Source organism: Gossypium raimondii, chromosome 5 (genome assembly GCF_025698545.1).
Source record: "Gossypium raimondii isolate GPD5lz chromosome 5, ASM2569854v1, whole genome shotgun sequence".
Classification (NCBI taxonomy): Eukaryota; Viridiplantae; Streptophyta; class Magnoliopsida; order Malvales; family Malvaceae; genus Gossypium; species Gossypium raimondii.
Window position 1 is genome coordinate 30,354,446 of NC_068569.1, and position 7,667 is coordinate 30,362,112.

At 34.9% G+C, this 7,667-nt stretch overlaps 1 long non-coding RNA gene across 1 annotated transcript; it reads right to left on the reverse strand.

The window, feature by feature from the left end:
• Positions 1-2,236: 2,236 nt before the first annotated feature.
• On the reverse strand, positions 2,237-2,944 carry LOC128041200 (uncharacterized). Its single transcript, XR_008195872.1, has 2 exons — positions 2,819-2,944; positions 2,237-2,740 (listed from the first exon to the last, which is right to left on the reverse strand). It is a non-coding gene; the product is annotated as an uncharacterized LOC128041200 (long non-coding RNA).
• Between the last annotated feature and the right edge of the window lie 4,723 nt (positions 2,945-7,667).

A 7,667-nucleotide genomic window follows, 5' to 3' on the forward strand; every position in this document is an offset into this window, starting at 1 on the left:
TGTTGAGTTGTGAAATATTGAATGAATTTCTCAAAATTTTAACAGGGTAAAATCGTCAAAATTTTACCGAGGGTAAGACCGTCAAAATTTTATCAAATGGATGTTAATAGTGCCTTCTTGAATGGATTCCTGAATGAGGAGATGTATGTGGCACAACTTAAAAGATTTGAGGACCCAAAAAAGCTAGAGCATGTTTACAAATTGAGTAAGGCATTATATGGTCTAAAGCAAGCCCCTCAAGCTTGGTATGAGAGAATGTTTCAACTTTTTATTGGTCAGAGTTTCTAAATAGGATTTATGGATAAGGCATTGTTCATTCGGAGGCATAAAGACACTACAATCATAGCCTAAATTTATGTTGATAACATAATATTTGGTGTTACATTAACAACTGCAAATGACACATTTATGAAGATGATGCAAAGTGAGTTCAAGATTAGCGTAGTGAGGGAGTTGTCATGCTTCTTTGGCTTTCAAATCAAACAACCTGAGGATGGTAGGTTTTTATTTCAAGAAAATTATGCAAGAAATTTGGTAAAGAAGTTTAGACTAGAGAGATCTAAGCATGCCAAAACACTAATGTTTATCAAAGAAAAGTTATGTGCAGATGCTGAAGGCGTGCCCACCTCTGCAACTACATTCAAAAGGATGATTGATAGTCTACTTTATCTTACAGCCAGTTGACCTGATCTATGTTTCAACCATGGTGTATGTGCCCAATACTAGGCAGATCCAAAAGAATCTTATGTCAAAGCGGTCAAACAGGTTATTAATACATTCATGGAACACTTGATCTTGGAATTTGGTTCTCTGAAGATAGTGTACTGAGTTTAGTAAGGTACAGTGATGCTGACTTGGTTGGAAATATGGATGACCATAAAAGCACATCAGGTGGGTGTTTTTATTTGAGATCAAGTTTAGTTTCCTAGTACAATAAGAAGCAAGGATCAATTTCTCCTTCAACATCAAAATCATAATACATAATTGTAGGTAGATGTTGTGCTCAACAGCTATAGATGAGACAAATGATGAAAGATTTTGAGATTGTCATACATGTTTCAAAGACTTATTATGGCAATACTAGTGCCATAAACATTTCAAAGAATCATGTGCTACATTAAAGAACCAAGCACATTGATAACAAACACAATTTCATTTGAGAATAAGTTGAGAATGTGTATGTTGAATTGAAGTATGTTTCTATTTAAATCCAACAAGCTGACTTGTTCACAAAAGCCTTTGATTCAAACAGATTTGAGAGCTTGAAAAGTTTAGTCGGGGTCTGTCGAGCTTGAGTTGTTGACTGTGTTTGGTAGGCATCTAGACGATATTGCTTGATCCATTTTGATTTTTCTAGGCAACTATGATGATAATTGGTTTTTCAATAATTTTGGTGGCTAATGAAAATTTTGGCACCATATTTTTTTATTTTGGTGGGGAAATATTGTATTTGAAAATTTATCATTCCATATCTTGGAGAGATTTTTCTGGGAGGTACCAACTCTCTTTTGCTATAAATACCCAAGAGTATCCCCTTATGCATTCATCTGTGAACTCAACCTTCAACATCTCTATACTCCCTCAAGCTTAGCCTGCCTAAAAACTTCCAAGTTCTAGTTTCTTAATAAACCCCTAAAGCATTTCTTCAAAAAACCCATTCTTTCTTTCTTAACAATGACTGGCGTAAAGATAACCTCTGTTGAGCAATGCAAGAAGGAACAACAAAACCAACAGTTGGTGAGGAAACATCAAACCCCTCAGTCAAAGAGCCTGTTCAGTCTGTCAAAGAAGACATGAATATGTTGGACCATCTCAATAGACTTAAAGAGCAACTAATGAGATTAATGTGCTGTTGAATAACCCTCCTATGCTTGAGCATACTCCAATTGCAGAACACAGAATTGTTGCTGCCGCTATAGCAAAACCATCTTCTTTAGAAAGCCTTATGGATCCTTTTGCTTTTACCACCAATATTCAAAAACCTGTGGTGGAACCTAAAAGTTTGCTTTTAACAATATCATTTGTAACCAATGAAATTATTGAAATAAATACAATTTTTATCATATGATTTTGTTATATCAACCAACATATCAATATAAAATGTCAAATAGTTTAAAATTCTAGAATATTGCTATTTCAATTAAAATCAGAATTTCAAGCCAAAATATTCTAAAATTTTTAAAAACAAAGAAATACTTGAATCAATTTCTTAAGCTACAACATTCTAATGCCGTAATTGGAAATATAAAATATTTGGATCCAATTTTTTTGTTTGGATGTCCAATAAAAAGTATGGATTTGGATTTATGCCAATCCAAGCTCAATTTCACATGATTTCAACAAAATTTGGTTCAATTTCTTGATAGGAATTGAGCATTGATAAAAAATTAAAAAAACTTAATGGTTCAGATTAAATTAAAGGTTGGAATGAAGAATGAACATGTTTCGAAAAATTTTCCAAAACATTGTCAACCACTTTAAACTTGTAATGATATTTCCCTTTCTTCTCCAACTTGGCTACTTTCATTAGATGCTTCAAACATTTCCCACCTGATTTGGATATAATGACTGGATTATTGTCTCCAAATAATGGTATCAATCGCCTTGCCATGAAAATCTCCTTTTCTTCATCTGCAAATCCTTCTAATTTGATTGCTTTGAGATCACAGAGCTTATCAGGAACAATGAATAAAGTTGAGAATTTTCCTGTGCTAGGCATGTTATAGCATTTTGGATCAATCTGCAAATTTGATAAGCAAATACTTACTAAGTTTTAGGTATTGCTACTTCTAACATAAAATAAAATGGGAAGACTTACAGTGACATAAAATCTTTCCAAGTGAGGACAAAGCTTCAGAAACCAAAGTGATACGAGCCAAGGAGGTGACACTCAAGGGGTTTTTTTTCCTAGTGGTCCAATTACTCAAAGCAAGGCACGACAATTAAAATTAAAGATGAATGCTTTTGTCCAAGACTTTGTTGCTACAAATTAAATTCATCCTGTTCGTGACATTGACAAATACGAGAATGCAATTCACTGGACCAATCTTGGAATAGTGAAAGCCCATAAATTGGTGGATTAATCTTTTATGTATATTATTATTATTATTATTTACTTAATTCTCATTGGTTGGGACACATCATTTATGAGTTAAGTAATTTTATTGGTTAGGTTATTATTTATTTATTTTCTTAGATAATTTTAAAGAGTTTTATTAGGATTCAATTACTCTTTAAAGAGTTTTATTAGGATTCAATTACTCTTGAAAGAGTTTTATTAGGATTCAATTACTCTTGTAATTTGCCTATAAATAGGCTTGTTTTCTACACATTGAGGGAGAATAAAAGAAGAGTATTTGTTTTCTTTCAAATTTGTGTGAGGCAAGTTTTTTGGGAGTAGAGTGATTCTTCTCTTGCTATTTAGTTTGGAGTTTGTTACTTTGAGGGTATTTGAGTTGCAAATATTCAAATTTCTTTCCCGTTCATCGGTGTTTCTAGAGGTTATTCTTCTAGGGGTTTCGTAGGGAGCCGCTCAATCATTGGCGTTTTTGGTTACAAGTTAACCAAGGGTTCCATAGGGCAAATCTATCCTTTTTATTATTTATTTATTTATTATTATTTTAACTAATTTTATTTATTCTCATTTTATTTCTAATTTGTGTTTCTCTTGTGTCTAGATCCGGGATTCCGTATCAGTTGGTATCAGTTTCAGGCCATTCGGTGTTATTTTCGAAGCTAAAATCAAATCCGAAATGAGTCAAAATACCTAAAACACTTTTCATCGGTTTCTTCGATTCTCTTTTTTGTGAAGTTTGTGTTTATTCTCCTCTTATTCTTTAAAAAAAACAAAAAAGCGCAAAAAAAAGTGAGTAAAAAGCGCAAAATAAAAAAGCAAAAAGCAAAAAAGCGCAAAAAAAAAAGTTGCCTACCTTTCATACGTAGGTTTCTTCTTTTCCTATTATTGTTATTATTTTTATTTTATTTTTCCCAAAATTGAATTTTTTCCCCTTCTTTTCTTGACTCAAGTATAATTAAAGTTTCAATTTTTGAAAATCTTAAGACACCAAACGTTTTCGATTTTTTGTTTTCCTTTAAATTGGGTAGAGTTTTCTTAAGTTTTCTTCTTATTAAAGCTTTTCTTTGACTCTAGAGTTAGGGATCGTTGCAGGTCTACGTTTTTTTTGTTTCTCTTACGTTTTCTAACACTTTGTTTCTTCTTGTGTTAGCAGATATTAAAGGCACGCACAATTCCTTCATCCGTGTAGCCTCCATTACAAATTGCTTCGTCAAGTTTATTGGCCTCTTAAAGCAATTAGGATCTTCATTGTTTCTTTGAAGTTTGCACCTCCATTATTTGATCTTGATTAGTAACCCTCTCCAAACATATTTACAAGTTTTGAATCATTCAGAGAGTTATTCTTTTGAGAGCTAACGAGTGAGGTTATTATTATTTTTCTTGTTCTGTTTGTGTGATTTTTTCACGATACCATGCCGATCACTAGATCCCAAACTAGTAAAATGAAGAGGATGAGTAAAAAAGAGATAACGATCCTTTGGTCGAGTTGTTACAAAAAGAGATGAAAAAGTTGCAAACTCAAATCGAACATCGTATGAGCCAGATGATACAAGAGCAAAGGGAGTATCTTGATGCAAAACTTACAACTCAAGAGAGATACATTGCCGATAATTACAAGAAGTTGAACGAAGCCTTTATAAGCCGATCAAATTCGCGCGATCGAACTTTTAAACGAAGGAAGGACCATGTTTTTGATGATGACTTTGAGTCCGAGTATGTACCTAGAGAAAGGGTAGAACGAAACAATGACACCCCCAAACCAAAATTTCCTTCTTTCTCAGGGAAGAATGATCCTGATGCTTACCTTGATTGGGAGGAAAAGATGGAAGCAGTCTTTGCTTGTTACAATTACTCTGATGAGAAAAAGGTAACATACTGTCGTCATTGAGTTCATTAATTATGCACTAACATGGTGGAATCAATTATGTAAAAGCGAGATTCTTTATAGAGAGCAACTTGTTACTACTTGGGTTGAAATGAAGCGCATCTTACTGAAACGGTTTGTTCCACCATACTATTATCGAGAACTCCATCAAAGACTCCAACATCTTGTTCAAGGAGATAGATCGTGGATGACTACTACAAAGAGATGGAGACTATTGATTAGAGCCAATCTTGTTGAAGAGGTGAGGTGACTATGGCTAGATTCCTTGCTGGCCTAAAGCCTGAGATTGCAAATCGAGTTGAGTTACAACACTACATGGATGTTGAAGAGATGCTTCAAACCGCACTTACTATTGAAAAGCAATTATGAAAGCATGAGACACCGAGGGGTGCTAGTTCAGTTTCTAATCCTGCTTGGAGAGGAAATTGGCAAAAACAAGATGATAGATTGTGGAATGGGAGAGATGCACGGTTCAAGCCAAATGAGCCTAAAACTTACTCCAAAGATAGAGGTATGCCTAATTCATTTAAAGGTTCTACTTCTACTAATCGAGCTCCATCTTCTTCTTCTACTTCTCCTAGTGCCATTAAGCAGCCAAAAGATATTACCTGCTTCAAATGCCAAGGAAGGGGTCACTATGCTCGAGAATGCCCTAATAAAAAGTCTTTGGTAATTCGAGAAGATGGCGAGGTTGATTTTGAGTCTGATAACGAAGATGAGATGCCTCCTTTGGAAGATGCTGATGATGTGCATACTCATGATGAATATGAAGAATACTTGGAGTATGGTGAGAAAGCACTTGTTGCTCGAATGGCTTTAAATGTCCAGTTTAAAGAGGAAGGACGTGAACAAAGAGATAACATTTTCCACACGAGATGTTTGATTGGTGGACAACCTAGTTCATTGATCATCGATAGTGGAAGTTGCACCAATGTGGTGAGTTCTTCCCTTGTTGAGAAACTTGGCCTACCTTGTGTGAAACATCCAAGGCCATACCGCTTACAATGGCTGAATGATAGTGGGGAGGTAAAAGTATCTAAACAATGCTTAGTTTCATTTTCTATTGGTAGATACTTTGATAAAGTTTTGTGTGATGTTGTTCCAATACAAGCTGGGCACATATTACTTGGACGGCCATGGCAGTTTGATCGACGAGTAAATCATGATGGTTTCCTTAACCAATATACTTTTGTGTTCCTTGGAAAGAAGTTTACTTTGGCTCCACTTCCTCCTCAAGAAGTCTACAATGATCAACTCAAACTTGCTAGTGAGATGGGTAAGGGAAGTGAGGTAAAATCATTGAAAAAGGCTGAGAGTAAAGAGGCCCTTAGTGTTAAAAGCCAACTTAAAGGCCCAACATTGGTGAGTGATTGCACACACAAGTCACGAGATGAGAAAGTGAGTTTATTCGCTAGGTTTCGAGATATCAAATTTGCTCTTTGTACAAAACAAACATTTGTAATTATTAGGTTTAGGGAAAACTTTATTTTGACTAACCCTAATACACATTTGCCTAGTTGTTTTGTTGATCTTTTGCAGGATTTTGAGGATGTATTTCCTTCTGAAATGCCTAAGGGATTACCTCCTTTACGAGGGATTGAACATCAAATTGACTTTGTGCCTGGTTCGAGTATTCCGAATAGACCAGTCTATCGAAGCAATCCTGAAGAAACTAAGGAGTTGCAAAGGCAAGTTGAAGATCTCTTAGAGAAATGGTTAATTCGTGAGAGTCTAAGCCCTTGTGCGGTCCCTGTACTTCTCGTCCCAAAAAAAGATGGTTCTTGGAGAATGTGTGTTGATTGTCGTCTTTCACAACAAGATTGCATGAAAATATCGATATCCAATTCCTCGATTAGATGATATGTTGGATAAGCTTAATGGTGCATGCATTTTCTCTAAAATTGACTTAAAAAGTGGTTACCATCAAATAAGAATGAAACAAGGTGATGAATGGAAAAGCGCTTTTAAGACTAAGTATGGCCTATATGAGTGGTTAGTTATGCCATTTGGCTTAACTAATGCTCCTAACACATTCATGAGATTAATGAACCACATACTTAGACCTTTTTAGGAAAATTTGTCGTTGTGTATTTTGATGACATCTTGATTTATAGCAAAACTTTGAATGATCATGTTGGGCATGTTAAATTAGTATTGGATGTGTTAAGGCATGAACGACTCTTTGCTAATCTTGAAAAATGCACCTTTTGTATGGATAAGCTTGTTTTTTTGGGTTTTGTGATAAGTTCTACAGGAATCCATGTGGATGAAGAGAAGGTAAAGGCAATTCAAGAATGGCCTATCCCTAAAACTATTTCTGAGGTAAGGTCTTTCCTTGGGTTAGCCGGTTTCTACCGCAGGTTTGTTCGTAACTTTTCCACAATTGCTTCACCTTTGACTGCACTTATTAAAAAGGATGTATCTTTTCATTGGACAGATAAGCAAGAATTAGCATTTAATGAACTTAAAGATAAATTGTGTAATGCTCCTATTCTTGTTTTACCTACTTTTGAAAAGACCTTTGAGATTGAATGTGATGCTTCTGGTGTAGGTATAGGTGGATCCTCATGCAAGATAGTAAACCAATAGCCTACTTTAGTGAGAAACTTGGTGGAGCACATTTGAACTATTCGACCTATGATAAAGAGTTGTATGCCTTGGTAAGGGCATTAGAAGTTTGACAACATTACCTTTTACCAAAGGAGT